The sequence below is a fragment of the Typopeltis vanoorti genome, chromosome 5, assembly GCF_054136105.1.
Source record: "Typopeltis vanoorti isolate ZY-2024b chromosome 5, IOZ_Tvanoo_1.0, whole genome shotgun sequence".
Classification (NCBI taxonomy): Eukaryota; Metazoa; Arthropoda; class Arachnida; order Uropygi; family Thelyphonidae; genus Typopeltis; species Typopeltis vanoorti.
Genome location: NC_143553.1, coordinates 139,058,783 through 139,076,071, shown reverse-complemented (window position 1 = coordinate 139,076,071; position 17,289 = coordinate 139,058,783). Strand labels below are relative to the sequence as shown.

General features: G+C 37.6%; 1 protein-coding gene across 1 annotated transcript in view; it reads right to left on the bottom strand.

The window, feature by feature from the left end:
• LOC150106868 (regulating synaptic membrane exocytosis protein 2-like) overlaps positions 1 to 17,289 on the bottom strand; it is an 828,152-nt gene that overhangs the window by 495,735 nt on the left and 315,128 nt on the right. The gene's annotated exons all lie outside the window — the stretch shown is intronic.

Genomic DNA, 17,289 nt, shown 5'->3' with positions numbered 1-17,289 from the left:
ATGAGAGGCTGTGGGTTCGCTAATGGTTAAAGTAGTTGTAGCAGTCGGTAGGAAGATATTTTTCAATAAATTTATTATTCTTATTTTATTGTTACTTGTTTATTTTAACAAAACCAAGATACTGCTGTTTCTATTTTTGTATTATTTTAGCTTTTAATGTAATTATTTATTTTATTTATTTATCTGTTTATGTTGGAATTAATAAATATTTATTTCACTTTTGATACCGTAATACACATAATGATGACAAGAAATTTTGAATCTGCAGCTAGTAAAAGAAAACGACTCAGAGAAAAGAAAAAACAGCTAAATAGTCAAAAGGGAGCAATTTTGTCCTTTCTACATTCTTCTTAAAATGAAGGAAGTGAAGAATTTCATAGAACTGAAATTGTACCTCAAACTTCTCGAAATGAAAGCGAAACATTGGTATCACTATCAAGAGGAGACGAAAGTGAAAATCGAGAACATCAAAATAATGTGGAAAACATAGAAGGAGAAAAAGAAGTATATGAAACTAATCAAGAGGGTTTTGAAGAAAATTTTCAATTGGAGTCTGTACTTACCAGCAAGCAATCTATCACTCATCCTACTGATATAGCAGTGTGGCCAATTAGTATTAATGAACAATTTATCAAGTATATTTTAATAAATATTGCTTAATATGTTAGTAAAATCGAACATTTAAAAAAAAAGGAATACACAGAATGCAATAGAATACATGTCAGAAATGTAAACGAATCACATTTTTACTGTAAAAAGGTGAATGGAACAAAGCAGAAACAAGAGTGGCTAATTTTTTCTGAAACCAGCAAAGCAATTTACTGCTTTGTTTGTAAACTGTTTTCTAAGTCAAATAATGGCTTAATGAAAGGTTTTAATAACTGGAGAAATATAACACAAACCTTATGTGATCACGAGCATTCCACTGAGCATATACGAGCTATGTGCACATATCACAAAAGAAAATCAAGTTCTGTAAATAGTCGAATTGATGAAACAAATATAATCCGAAGAAAATTATTGGAGAGAGATTTTAAAAAGAATAATACCTACCATTAAGTTACTAGTAAACTATAGCTAGCATTATGGGCAATTTTAATTATGGAAATATAGACTGGAATGATGAGATAGCAACTGGAAGTAAAGAAAATGAGTTTCTTGAGTTTTTGAAGGTTACTAGCTCAGATAGTATGTAACAGAGGGCACACGGAAATTGAGGGTCTTGGATTTGGTCATCTCATCAGAGGATGTAATTATAAATGAAGTGTAAAATCACCCACCAATTGGTGAGAGTGACCATGAGGTGATTACCTGGGTGGTTGCCAGAAGTGTGGGGCCTCTGTAAAAAAAAGGGTATATGTGGAATTACAAGGGGGGGGGGATTATGAAGAGCTCAGAAGACAGCTTCCAGGTGTAGCATGGATTGAGGAGTTATCTGGAAAAGAGATCAATGCAGCTTGGGGGATTTTCAAAAACTATCTAGTAGATGCAATGGCTAAATGTATTCCAAGGGTGAGAAGCTTAAATAAGGTAGGTGTGAAATGGATGAATAAAGAGATTAAGCATGCGATACAGAGAAAAAGGGCATTATGGAGGCAGCATAAGAGAAGTCACAATAACCAATTCCATGAGGATTACATAGACTAGGCAATGCGGGTGACCTGGTGGGTAAGGGCAGAGAAAGTGAGGTATGAGCAGGTTAGTTAATAATGAAGCCAAAAAGAATCCTAAGGAGTTCTTTTGATATGTAGCCAGCAAAAGAAAGAATGATTATGGAAGGATGACACTGATTGGAGAAAATGGTATAAAGACAGCTGTTGCAGAAGGTGTGGTGGAGATACTTAATGAGCAGTTCATAAAGGTCTTTCAATCTTGTGAATGTGACTTCATTGAGAGATTGAGAGCAGTTGATGATGAGGAAAGAAAGCTTGACTGTAAGTGGGCAAGGTGTATGGGGAGTTGAGCAAACTAGATATAAATAAGGCTGTGGGACTTGATAATATATCTCTACATATTCTGAAGGAATGTGCCAGGGAGTTGATGCCGGCCTTGACATATTTTTTTTAATGTGAGTCTTGCACTCAGTCAAGTTCCAAGGAGTGGAAGGAGGGCACGATAGTGCCACTTCATAAAGGAGGTAATACAACTCAAGCATCCAACTATAGGCCTATCTGAGTGTCAGGTGTTGTAGTTTAAGCTGTGGAAGAAGCTTGTGAGAACTAGGACCCAGAATTGGGTTAACAACAATGGTATTATCTTTGATGGACAGCATGGATTTGCTAAAGTGAGGTCATGTTTTAGTAATCTACTTACTTATTACAATAAGGTGACTGCTCCCATGGACAGAGGAGAAGGATACACAGTAATATGATTAGATTTCGCAAAGGCTTTTGATAGATTACCACATGATAAGTTGATAGTCAAACTAGAGCGGATTGGGTTAGATATTAGATAGGTGCATTGGATTGGAGACTGGCTATCTGATAGGTATCAACAAGTTGTGTATGGTGGAGCGATATCCAGGTAAAGAAAAGTTACTAGTAGTGTGCCTTAGGGGTCTGTTTTAGGGCCATTGCTATTTAACATGTATATTAATGATATTGGAGAAGATTTTTGATGGAGATATGCAGATATTTGCATATGATAGAAAGTTGGAATGCACCATGAAGAGTTGAGAGGATGTTGTGGCCTTACAAGGAGAATTGATAAATTGAGTGATTGGGGATGTGAGTTCAATGTTGAAAAATGTAAGATTTTAAAATTTGGAAAACAAAAATGGGATGCAGAATTTATGCTTAGTGAGGTTATACTGTCATAGGTGGAGGAAATGAGAGATCTGGGGGGTGATAGTGGATAAGGATCTAAAATATAGGGGACACATTGCCAAAATTGTGAAGACAACACAAAGGCTTCTGGGAATGATGTGGAGGACACTGACGTGTAGAAGTAAGGAGATTCTTGTTCCATTGTATAAGGCTTTGATTTGGCCACATGGACTTCTGTACCCAGATTTGGTCACCTGTTTTTCAGAAGGATGAAGAGATGTTGGAGAGGGTCCAGAGGCGACTGAGTAAGGTTGTTTCTGACCTCTGGAATTTTGAGTATGAGGAAAGATTGAGAAGATGCAACTTGCAGAGTCTGGTGGACAGGACAGGAGATATGATAGAGACCTACAAGTTATTAAGGGATTGTTATAGGATCAATGCTAGAGAGAGAGATTCTACGGAAAATAGTGGGAGATCAGGGAAGAACCAGAGGTCATCCCTCAAAGCTGTATAAGGAGGGAATGAGTAGGGGAGTGAGAAGCAAGTTTTTTTCATGTAGAGTTGTGAATGATTGGAATGCCTTGCCAGAGAGTTTGGTGTCTGCAGAGAATCTGAGTGTTTTTAAAGCAAGGCATGATGAGCTATGTTTGATAAAAGGACCTCCTAAATGAGTCTTTGACTCCATGAGGGTCTTGGGTAATTTTTTTAAATTTTTTTTTTATTTTTATTGATCTCTCAAATATTTACATATATACAATTATCATCTTGAGTAACATTCAGTATATTATTTTACAAGGTTCAGCACAAAGTGCTGCATATAATGAAATTTCCATAATAATGATGATAACATAGTTTTTTTGCTATCTTTTAAAATAACAATAATTTACAATTATATAGTTTGGATAATAATAATAATTTTTTTAAAAATAATAATAGTTCATTATCTCTCAAATAATTACATGAATATACAAAAATTTAAGCAACAATGCAACTTTTTCTTGCAAAATGGTTGAGTAAAAATTATAATTACTCGTAATATCATTATCATTTGCAGAATTTCTCATTGACACAAGAGTAAAAAGCATGTATTATTACCTTAATAATCATAGTAATACTTTACACTTAATAACTCACAAGTTAAACAATATTACTTATGTTGCAGTTTAAATAATAATAATTTTTAAAAAAAATTTAAATATGTAAATTAAATATATAATTTTAAATTTAAATATATAACTGAAGTATTACTATCACATTTTCTGATTACTACAAGTATTCATTACAGAATGTTAAGTGAATAATGTTAGATAAATACTACTACTGGGATGTAACTCAACTCCATCCTCGAAGCTTTGTAATTAGCTTATCTGAGGATAACACTGGTTATATATATATATATATTATTGATTTGGTTGCTATGTTGGAAGTAGGCAGCTGTTTGGGAGGTCAAATGAATGATCTGAAAGGTCTGATCAAAGTGAAATTGCCGATATATCCTGTGTTATTGCATCTGTCTTCATGGTTCACATTTTTTTTTATTGTGGCTTCTTTTTGAGCTAATTAGGTGTGGCAGCCTTTCTATGTGTTTTGAGCTTTTAATTTGTATCGGCTTTGAAGTTTGTGACTTCCTTATGAATATCTTGGCATCTCTGGTCCACAAAAATTGGTAATTTATTTTTCCAATTTTGCTTTTCTTGCTTGGTACAACAGATTCTGGTTGAATGGTGTTAAATATTCGGATAGGAAGATTGGTGTATTGTCTTGCTGTGTGTTCATGTCCTTGGCAACTGGTTTTTTCTGCCTGCTAGCTTTTATGAGATTGTCTCTTGTGGAATTTCTCGTAAGACGAATTATGACTGGTGCAGGTCGTGGCAAGCCTTGGTTTTTGCTCTTCCTAAGAATCTGATTTACGGTCTGAATGTCATTAAGCTGTTAGGGGGATATCAATTATATGGCCTAATTTTAAAACCGTGTCTCTGAGGAGGTCAATCTGTAGGTGCAGTTTCAGGAAGACCGTTTATGACAAGATCTTCTTTATGTTGTTGCTGATTTAAACATTCGTATTGTAGTTTTAGAGAATGAAGTTCTTGGCGGAGTTTGGATGTCTCTTTCATCAAATTGTGTTGCCTGTCATTTAGTGCATTAATGCTCATTTTAATGTCTTTTACCATTTGCAACACTTCTTTAACTGCTAAATTATTATGTTTTACCAAATCTTCATATTCGCTAGATTTTTTTGTTATTTGTTCGTTCTGTTTATTAAAGAGTTCTTGCACAAGGTCTACTAAGCTGGCTTTTATGGTCTCTAGACCATTTCCGATAAGTATATTTAAAGGGTTGAAATTATAGGACTCACCTGCATTTTTTTGTCTGTTCAGTTCGTCGTCTGATTTTGCCTCCAGTATAATCGGCTGCATCGTAGGTGGCTGCTTTAGGTGCGTTTCTTTGTTCTTCCTACAGAGTACGCTCTTCCATTCCTCGGGTGTTACATCGGATTTATATTTATGTTTCTGAAAAGCTGGCACATTTTAAGTGTAGAATCCTACTACATTTCGAACAAGTTATATTATTTCCGTTGGACGATAAATCCTCCAGGCATTTGATACACTTCATGACTCACCTTTCTTCCCTTAGGCAGTATGGCGTGATTGTAAAGATGGCGACGTCCTTTGTTCTTCACTTGTTCACGGTCTTCTCTGTTCACTTATCAACACTTAAAAATTTGGTTTCTTCTTAGCCAATCTCGATGAATTTTATATCACTGTCTTCGGCATGATAAGTAGGGTTACTTGGGAACACTTTCAACTTAAAACAGGAGTTGGAACCACTTTAAAACTATAAAAAACTGGAGCAGCGATATCACCGTGCGCCCATTCATATGCCTACACAGCACCCTCTCCCTCTAATAATAATAATAACAATAATTTAGAGGCAATATAAATGATATTTTTTCTAATTCTTGTGGAAATTATTTGTCGTGTTAAAATTGCTGTGTTTACATTATTTAAGTGAATTTGATGATTTTTTAAAACATCACGTGAAAATGTATGCCAACTGTGGTTCTGGCAGATCAAATTATCTTTTTTACCGTACTTGTGATGAATTCATAGTTAATAGCTAATAAAACAAGAGAAATATTAATATCAGAAATTAAGGATGCTGCTTATTTTGCAATAACACTCAATTCAACCCTAGGTGTCGCCCATAATGACCAACTAGCTATTATATTTAGATATTATATTTGCACAACATAATTCCTTACATTTAGAAGTGGTAGTAAAAAATTAGAAGAATTATCTTTGGAGATAAAAATATAAAGAGGGCAAAGCTATGATAATGCAGCCAATATAATAAATTTAGTTTAATCCTTTATCCAAGTATAAGCAAACAAAGTTAGCATCTGAAGTATCTTCAGGACTGAGGCAACTCGTGGTAAAGAGTTGCGTAGGGCAGCGACAGATATGAGATTCTTGCTTGATGCTGTGCGAAAGAAAACACAGAGAGGAAAGATAGTTTGTGTGTGTTGCCTAGGTATGATAATGTCGAGCTCAGCAGAAGAGCGGTGATATTGAATGGCATAATAGCAAGAATGTGTCTGAAGAGAGGATTCGAATATGTGGATGCTTGGAGTGTGTTTGAGAGCAGAGAGGAATTATATGCGAGAGACCACCTGCATTTGAATGAAGGACGTAGGCATCTGGAGAGATTGCTGTTCTGAAAGAGTCAGTGTGTCCCAGTGTGGAGGTAGCAGGGGTGACCTCTTGTGGGAATGGGTATTTGGGAGAAGAGGGACAACATCAGGTAACGCTGAGCCCAGTGGAGTCTAGAGGGGATAATGCTGGGTATAGAAACAATGACATTTTTATGCGTTGTACCAATGCCAGGAGTATTCAGAATAAGGGAGAGGAATTGGTGGCACTGATAGCATAAGACTGGCCAAAGATTATTGGGATCACAGAGACGTGGTTGACAGAAGAGGATATAATAACAGGAATAGAAGTTGCTGGGTACAGCATTTTTCAGCAGGATAGGAAGGGAAAGCGTGGTGGTGGAGTACTGCTTATGATAAGTGACAACCTATGTCCTCTAAGAGTGGAGGCTTCGGAAGCTGTGACACTAATGATTTTGAAAGCATATGGTATGAGGTGGAGGTGGGCAAGACAGGATATTTAGTGGGCTATTGCTACAGACCAAGCAGCACAGAGGGTGGGGACTAGGAGATGTTGAGACAGTTGAGTGTGGCAAGTACAAGAACGATTGTTATGGGAGATTTCAACTACAGTAGTATAGATTGGGGAAAGGATGATGCATGTAACAATAAGGGAATGGAATTTCTAGAATTCTTGAGGGACAAATGACTTAGGCAACATGTAACAGAGGGAACAAGAGGTTCAAGAGTTTTTGGATTTGGTTATAGCTTCAGAAGAGCTGATAATAACTGAGATGACATCTCTCCCACCAGTTGGAGAGAGTGACCATATGGTTTTGACTTGGAAAATGAATAGACATGCAGGAGTATCAAAGAGATGGGAACATATGTGGAATTATAAAGCAGGTGATTATAATAGTCTTAGATGTCAACTTGGGGAAGTCTAGTGGAGGGAGGAATTGGAAGGCCAGGATATCACTAGTGCTTGGGAAATTGTGAAGGAATATTTGTTAGCACCCATGGTAAGCTGTATTCCACGAATGAAGAAGAGAACACAATTTGGAGTAAAGTGGATGACAAACAATATTAAACCGGAATTGCATGCGAAAAAGAGGCTATGGAAGAGATATAAGGAGACAGTTGAAGAGAAGATGCATGAAGAATATAAGACACAGGCTGGAAGAGTGACTAGTATGGTAAGGAAAGCGAAACTGGAATATGAGAAAAGATTGGCCCTTAGATCCAAGGAAAATCCCACGGAATTTTTTAGCTATGTGGCCAGTAGGAGGAGAAATGACTATGGAAGAATGACATTGTGGGATAAAAATGGGATTAGAATGACTGATGCAGGGGACAAAGCGCAATAGTTCAATGAACACTTTATTGGAGTATTTCATCCTGGAGGAGTTAATTTGAATACTAGAGGGATAGAGCAGGTTCAAGGTTTAGAGGTGCAGGAGGAGAGTGTGTTCCACATACTGAGTACTCTGGATGTTAGAAAAGCTGTGGGACTGAATGGTATTTCAGCACGAGTTTTGAGAGAATGTGCTAAGGAACTGACAGTGCCTTTGACCTGGCTTTTCAATGATAGTCTGGCTGTGGGAAAGGTGCCCATGGAATGGAAGGAAGGTAAGATAGTGCCATTGCATAAGAACGGTAGCAGACTGGAAGTTTGTGATTATAAGCCAGTTTGTGCATTCTCAGTAGTTAGTAAGATCTTGGAGAAAGTAGTGAGGGACCGTATACAGCATTGGGCAGATTAGAGTAATGTTGTCAGTGAGAGTCAGCATGGATTTGTGAAGGGGCGCTCTTGTTTTAGCAATATGCTAGCCTTTTATGATAAAGTTACAAGAGCATTAGATGAGGGAAAGGCACTGCCATTTTCTTAAACTTAGCAAAGGCATTAGACAGGGTGCCACATGATAAGCTGATATTCAAGTTGCAGCACATAATTCTGGTTGTCAGATTGGTCAACTGGATTCAGGATTGGCTGTCTGACAGGTATCAGAGAGTTGTGTATGGTGGAGCAATATCAAAGAGGCAGAAAGTTACAAGTGGGGTTCCACAGGGCTCAGTACTGGGACTTATATTGTTTAACCTTTATATCAATGACATTGTCCGTGGATTGCAAGGGGATATTCGGTTGTTTGCAGATGATGCGAAACTGGGAAGGGTTATTAGTAATAGTGTAGAAGTGGTAGCCCTGCAAGAGGATTGGAATAAGCTAGATAGATGGGCAAATGAATGGGGCTCAGTTTAATGCAGCAAAATGTAAGGTCTTGAGGTTTGGGACACATTCATGGGAGGCTGCATACTCTATGGGAGGAGTTAAACTGGAGGAACTAGGAAAGACAAGAGATCTTGGTTTCATGATTGATAGAAACCTGAAATTTAGGGGACATATTGCAAAGGTTAGTGAAGGTAAGGCAGATCATTGCTGCAATAATGAGAAGGACACTGACCTGCAGAGATAAAATGGTTATCATGTATGAGACTCTGATCAGACCACACTTAGACTATTGTTCTCAGATCTGCTCCCCAGGATTTGAAGGGGATAAATTAACTGTGGAAAGGGTACAAAGGCAGATAACAAAGATGGTTTCAGGACTGTACAAGCATAGTTATGAGGATCGGCTGAGGGAGTGTGGACTGCAGAGTTTGGTGGATAGAAGAAGGAGGGGTGATATGATTGAGACTTTTAAACTGTTGAGAGGTGGTTACAGGGTTGACACTGAGGAGTTCTTTCACTTGGTTGAACAGCGGGAAGGAGTCATGATAAGGAGCCATCCCTGGAAGTTACGAAAGGAAACTGTGAGAAAGAGGGTGAGGAGTGGTTTCTTTGCACGGAGGGTGGTTGAACCATGGAATACATTGTTTGATTTAGTGGTGGGAGCGAGAACAGTCAATGCATTTAAGGAATGGTATGATAGACTTTGTGTTTCCTAGGAAGGACCTCCCTCGATGAGTCTTGATAGACTTGTGTTTCTTAGAAAGGACTTTCCACGATGAATCTTTTGACTCCATGGAGGCCTGAATAATAATAATAATAATAAAGGTGGACCTTTACCATGAGTCATTACTTGATCATTTAATAGTAGACCTTCATCACTACTTGTCTTAGTATCTCCCTTAATGCAAAGCACATCTCCTTGCAGACAGTATAATGCTATGCATTAAGGGAAGCATCACTACCCAGAACAGTTTCGACCTGTATTGAGGTCTCATCAGTGGGAGATACTAAGGTGGAAGCAATGGAGAAGTCATATTTACCTATACGAGTTGCCAAAAGGTGTCTCACCTTATTATTGAATTACTCTGGATTTAGAGAGAGATGTTGGAAGTTTTTGTCGACTTGGTTAGACTATAATAAATTTAGTTTAATCCTTTATCCAAGTGTAAGCAAAGAAAATTACACTTGAATTATCTTCAGGACAGAGGCAACTCATGGTAAAGGTGGATCAATTTCTCTTCACTAGTTGTCTTAGTATCTCCCATGATGCAAGGCATATCTCCTTGCAAACTTGAATAATGCTATGCATTAAGGGAAGGGCCACTACCCAGACCGGTTTGACCTTTATTGGGGTCTCGTCAGTGGGAGTCAGACTCAGAGGTGTTCCTTTAATGCATAGCATTATAAATGTCTGCAAGGAGATGTGCTTTGCATTATGGGAGATACTAAGACAAGTAGTGTTGAGAGCTTAGTCCACCTTTACCAAGAGTTGCCTCAGTCCCGAAGATACTTCAGGCTCAAACTTTGTTTGCTCACACTTGGATAAAGGATTAAACTAAATTTATTATAGTCTAACCAAGTGGAAAAAAACTTCCAACATCTTTCTCTAAATCCAGAGTAATTTAATAATAAGGTGAGACACCTTTTGGCAACTCGTACAGGTAAATATGACTTCCCCATTGCTTCCATCTCAGTATCACCACCTCTTGGTCTGACTTCCACTGATGCTTTAGGATTGCGAGAGGATTTTTGCATTTGATTTGCTAGTTTAATTACTTGTTATATTGTGTTTTTGTTTAATATTTACTAACGTTATTTTAGTTAAGATAAAAAGCCAAATGGCTAGTTTTCTGGCACCTTAATATAGAAAATAAGGGGATAAACATCCTATGTTGTTTTATAGCCAGTAAGCGAAACTAAAGATCGATAACTACGATCTATAAGTTTCATGCCGAAAAACTATCGGCGAAGGCAATTCGAAGTAAAGGTGGAGCAGGCTCCCTTTTTCGGCATGAAACTTATAGATCGTAGTTATCGATCTTTAGTTTCGCTTACTGGCTATAAAACAACAAAGGATGTTTATCCCCTTATTTTCTATATTAAGGTGTCAGAAAACTAGCCATTTGGCTTTTTATCTTAACTAAAATATAATTACACCTTTATGGCATTCGTATAGTGAAGGTATGTAAGTTCTTTTCACTAAGCTTTGATATCTTCCAGGTCTACCTACTCACTGATGAGACCTCAAAAAAGGTTGAAACCGGTCTGGGTAGTGACCTCTCCTCATAATGTAATGACAGTAGTACATCTCCTAGGAGCTGTGTTTTACATTATGAGAAAACATCAAGAATAGTGAGGGCGCTTGCTCCACCTTTACTTCGAATTGCCTTCGCCGATAGTTTTTTGGCATGAAACTTATAGATTGTAGTTATCGATCTTTAGTTTTGCTTACTGGCTATAAAACAATAAAGGATGTTTATCCCCTTATTTTCTATTTACTTATGTTGTTATATTGTGTTTTTGCTTGATATTTACTAACGTTGTTATATTGTCTTTTTCTTACGTGTTATTACTAACTACTAACCTGCTGGTAGTGCTTTATAGTGCTACAGGATTAGAGTCTCTAGACTTTTAATTTCTTTTTTTTTTCTATTTTCTTGACTACAATATTTGATTGTAGTCAAGAACGTTGCATTGAGAGATAAACTTCTAGAGGGTTTTAAATGACAGACTGAAGGTCGGGATGAAGTATGTCATCAAGAATACACAAGTGTATGGTGTGTTCCTGACCGATCGATGGAGTTCAATCTCATCCTCATCCGAGAACTGCTCCGTCTGGTTAACATCAAAAAGTATTCCATGGCATTGTTATCCATCGATCTCAACCAAGCATTCGACAATGTCTGGCATTCCTTTCTATTCGACATCCTGCAGAAAGTCGGGGTCAGCAGTGGACTACTTTCCATCATTACAGGAGGATACAACAACAGCTCCACCTGCCTCCTCATCAACATCCAGAAAGGGGTCAAACAAGGTTGTCCTCTTAGTACGCTGCTTTTCGCACTAGCCCTTGAGCCGTTCCTATGGTCAGTTAACAACTTGCATGCCATTAGAGGGATTCTGATGGCACGCTTACTGCGGATGACTCCAAAGTAATAGCCTATGCAGACGATGTGGTGGCCACCCTCATGGACAACGACTCCATACGGAACTTCTTCAACACCATAGAGAAGTTCAAAGTGTCAGGACTAACATCAAACCCTGACAAAACTAAGATCAAGATGTATGGAGCCTGGGACCCAAATAATATCCCTTATGGGTCTCGTCCCTACAGAAGATCCCCTCACCATCCTGGGGGAGGTCCCATTTGCTGCACAACCTACTTAACATGCAATATCTTATAAACACTACAGTTGAGAGCCTCAAGGACTGGTCATATGGACAGCTGTCACTCCTCCAGGGCGACTGTGATCAAGACCATCGTATGCCCTGCCTACCAGCACATCGTCAATATTACCAACATCAGCAAGGATCATGAAATTCAGCTCTATAGGAAACCCCTGAAATTTTTCTGGGGCAATCTACGCCAAGAAGTTGACATTAAGATCCTTCAACTTCTGGAGAAGTGGGGGAGCTTTGGCCTTCCTGTCCTTAACATCAGATACCTAAGTAATACCGCCTTTCATCTCAACAGGATACTGCAAACTAACCATCCTTGCAGCTATCCTGTGTGGTATTTCTTAGGTTTCAAGCTTCCTCTGTTTGGGATCATAGTCCACCAAGGTCCCAAAGTGGATATTGTCCTGGATTATTGTCCAGCTTATACAACAACTTCACTTGTCGGGTATTAATGCCACCGGGATCTGGAACAGCAAGACTTGGTACGACCACTTCTTCAACATCCTCCATACCAATGTTCCGGATCTAGGGATTGACAACAACAACATCCTCTTTGGCCACCTCTCCAAACATCGAGGCTACCCTTCGAGAAAGGACCAGGCGTAAAGGATAGCCTACAGCCACCTTCAAGTTCGTTAACATCAACATCTGGAGGTTCCACAACACCAGGAACCTCTTCTGTGACTTCTGCCAGGGCTTGGACACCATAGAGAAGTGGTTCTTAACCATTTCAAAGTCATGGAACACTTCTGATTATAAGAAAAATTTGGATAACACCAAAAGCATTAGGATCATAAAACTAACAATAAAAATATGCATAGACTTGTCTTTTATAAAAATGGAACTGATTTTAATGCGATAGTTGAGCTTGTTGGCTTTTGCAGGTTTCAACAATATCAGTTCTAATATGTGATATACCTACCCTATTTCTTTGTCTATATTAATAAGTCTTTCACGCTTTTTAGTTTTTATATTTGTTAATATTGAGAAACCGAGCTCACACAAATATGATGTTGAAAAATGTAAAAAAATTTTCGGTGCTCTTGTGGAGAGAGCTGGGTATTCGGCTTGGACAAAAATCCAAAATTCCTATAGAGTTGTTTCTGAGAATTTCGTTTTCAGAGTACGATCCGTTGACAAGGTAACTAATTGTTCTAATTGTAATGAAAATTCACGACTCGATGTATTAACTGTGCCAAATGGATTTCGTATCCAGTCATAATTGTGTGTATTTAAGGAAGGAAAGTAGCTCAAAATATTTTCTTCTAATATTGTTAATTGTTCTGTTATAATGGAAATAATTCTCTCGACATTTTTATTCAGAGTAGCCAATTACACTCAGAACTGTGTCATTTAACATCTTTCACCAGCGGAACACTTGTAACCAGTTCGTGGAACACAAGTGTTCCGGGGAACACCAGTTAAGAACCACTGCCATAGAGCATGCCTTCTACGAGTGTCCTCTATCCAACAACATCAGGAGGAGGTTAAGCGACATGTTCCGCATCCCACTCCTCCTACTGCAGGAACAAATCATCCACCTGCAGTTTGCCCCACCAGCCACCAACAAGCAGAAGTTACTGATATTCATCATTAATGAGATTAAATACCACATCTGGAAGGTAAGGAAGAAATTCCCTAACAATGCTAATCCTCCCAGTCTGTTGCATCTCTCTCTCGAGTCGTCCTCTACACGTTTTATAGCTCTTTGAGGAGGTTCCTACATCTAGAGAGAGAGAGAGAGAGAGAGAGAGAGAGAGAGAGAGAGAGAAAGAGGCTTTGGGTGGCACCAGATTTAATATCCAGTGGTGTACACCTCCAATCCTGTGCGCTAACAGAAATAACACCATCAAGTTCTGTTTGCTGCTGCTTTAACATCTCCATCTGCAGCAGCATCTCTACTTCTAGCCATGTTTCTGGTCTTTGCATCCCCTATGAGGTCTACTTTGTTCCTTGGTCTCCCACAGGGGTAACTCAGAGGAAGAACCCAAGCAGCGCAGGCCTACTCGAGGCGGTCTGCCCTGAAGGGGCGGATCACCTATGCATCAGTTACCTCCGTGGTCCCTTTGATCTTATGAGACAGACATCTGGTTTGGGTGAACAGTTATTATCTGATAGCATTGAGCTAGCAAGATGAGAATTATGAGCTGAGGCCTATTTTTCTTCTTCCCCACTCCCCACCTGCCCTTCCCATTCCCTTTCTTCTCCTTTTCCTCCCCCCCCCCCCCCCTCAAGCACCTAACCTTAACCTCTCTGTCACTTCCTTATCCTTCTTTTTCTTCTCTTTGGGGACACTCTGACCCCTTTTATTTTTCAATAGGCTGATGATGGCATCTTTACTTTCTCATCCGAAACCGATCTGGGTAGTGGCCCTTCTCTTAATGCATTATACGTGTCTGCGAGGAGATATGCTAATGTGCACATTCTCCTTGCATTATGGGAGATACTAAGAGAAGTAGTGATGAGAGAGCTTGGTCCACCTTTACCACGAGTTGCCTCAGTCCTGAAGATCAGGTGCAAACTTTGTTTGCTTACACTTGGATAAAGGATTAAACTAAATTTATTATAGTCTAACCAAGTGGGAAAAAACCTCCAACAAAAATGCTGCCAATATGAAAGGTGTCTATACAAGTTTTCAAGGGAGGCTAAAAAAACATAGTCTCTCTGCACATTATATACATGCTCTAGTCATTCCTTAAATTTAATTGGCAACTATGCCACAGAATCTTGTCCAGAAGCAGTGAAATATTTTTGTTTTATTCAAAATGTATATAATTACTTTTCATCTTCAACAAGAAGATGGGGTATACTCCTTAAACATTTATAAAAAAAATCTTTAACAGTTACAAGACTAAGCGAAATGAAGTGGTCTGCAAGAGCTGATGCTATATTGGCTTTGAAACATGGATATTAACAAATTAAAGATGTATTACTTGAACTATCCATTTCTCCTCATGAAAAACCTATTTCTAAATTAGAGCTCATCATTGGCTGAACATTTTGACAATTCAGAAACAGCAATTTTAACACTTGTGTGGGACAAAATTTTACAACGAATAAATATTATTAGTAAATCTCTACAAAATCCCGATACGAATTTGTTGTTAGTTAATATTTTTGTTACAGTCTTTAGTTGGTTTTATTTTAGATATAAGAAATAGTTTTAATGCTTTAAATGAAGAACTAAATTTATTAACAGATGAAATAAAATTTAAAGATGAGAAGGAAAGAGTGAAAAACGAGAAAAAAAATGTGTGACAAAATTTCACACTCTAATGATGAGATTATATTACACAGAAAGAAAATTTCATTGTTAATACTTTTAATGTCATTTGCAATAATCTAATTTTGGAAATCAATGAAAGAGCAAAAAGCTCTTTAGACATATTAGATATGTTTGACATTTTTTTTTTTGAAGAAATATATAGATCAAAGACAAGTACAAGACTAGTATTAACAAAATTTTATAAACTTATGGGACTGATATTGACCCAGAAAAATTTATTGATGAAGTTAAATAATTTTTAATAATGATAAAAGAAGAAAATTCTTCAATTAAAAATATGCACAAAATTATAAAAGATGGGTTAAGGTCCACTTTTCCGAATGTAGAAACAATTTTAAAAATATTTTTGATGATGACTATCCCAAATGCAAGTGCTGAACGCTCATTTTCATTGTTGAAATGAATAAAAAATTATTTAAGAAGCAACTTGCACCAAAATAAAATAAGTGACCTTGTTATTATGCATTGAATCAGATGTAATGTACTTGATTAATTATGATGACATTATAGATATATTTGTTAAAACCAAAGCCAGAAAAAAAAAACTTTTAGATATTAATTTTTTAATTTAAATTTGAACTGATTTATTTTTATACATTTTTAAATGCAAATATATGTATACCAATGTTGTGTTATTTTTATTTTATTAAAATCAGTTATTATGGATATGTCAGCTTTTATTTTCAATAAACTAAAAAAAAATGCATATGAATTTGATTAACTGAAATAGACTTGTTCTTTTGAGATCTCATAATGGTTACACCTAGGTTATGCCTTCAAAAGTATAAATGCTGATCTGAATTCCTCCCATTGTCCTAAAGGTCTATGCTCCAGAGTTGACTCCCATTCTGTGTCATGTTTTTACACTCTCTTATTCCACAGGTATCTACCCTGCATTTTGGAAATTAGCTGATATTCACCTATCCCTAAAAAAGGGTGATAAATCTGTACCCTCAAACTACTGTCCAGTTTCTCTTATTTCCATTCTTTTCAAATTAATGAAAAGAACACTCAGTTGCTATGCTCTCTTGAAGACTCTCAGCTAATAAATGACTGCCAGTATGGTTTCTATCACAGTCATTCAACAGCTGATATACTCACATATGTCACCCATATCTGGACAAATACCATGGAAAATTTTGACGAGTCCCAAGTAGTTTCCCTTAATATTGCCAAGGCATTTGAACAGGTTTGGCATAAAGGCCTATTAAATAAACTCTCATCATTTGGTCTACCCTCCTGACTTCTGCACTTGGACTGCCAGCTTTCTGACTGGATGCTCATTTCAGGTGATGGTTCCATATCTTCTAAGTATACAAGCGCATGGGTCCCACAAGATGCTGTTCTCTCCCTCACCCTATTCCTTCTATATATAAATGACTTACTCCAGCAAACTGCCAACTCAATACACAGTTTTGCTGATGACAGCACATCGCATTCTTCCCTTTCATATGACAAGCTCGGCAATGTACAAATCACCACAATCTCAGATCCACAACTACCTTAAATACAGATCTCCAAAACATTCATCAGTGCATGATGAGATTTATCTTCTTAGGATAACACTAACCTCAAATGTTTCTTGGAACAAACATATTACGAATATTGCCTCCAAATAATTAGGTTTTCTCTTTTGCTTAAGGTGTGACTTCAATTCCAAATAACTTCTAACTTTATACAAATCACAAATCTGTTCAACCATTGATTGTCCCATATCTGGGGTGGTACCCCTAAGGATACTGGACTCTGTACAGAAAAGGGCAATCAGACTGATTAATGAGCTCTCACCCACACTCTCTATTATATCAGTTCAAATGTATGCAGCAACTAATCAGCACTCCCACATAATGCATTTCCAAACTCACGGGACAAATTTTCTCCTCTTTGTTTATCCCTTCCACCTGTCCTCTGGAACCAGTCTGCCATCTTAAGTGTTTCCGAAGGAATACAATCCACAGTT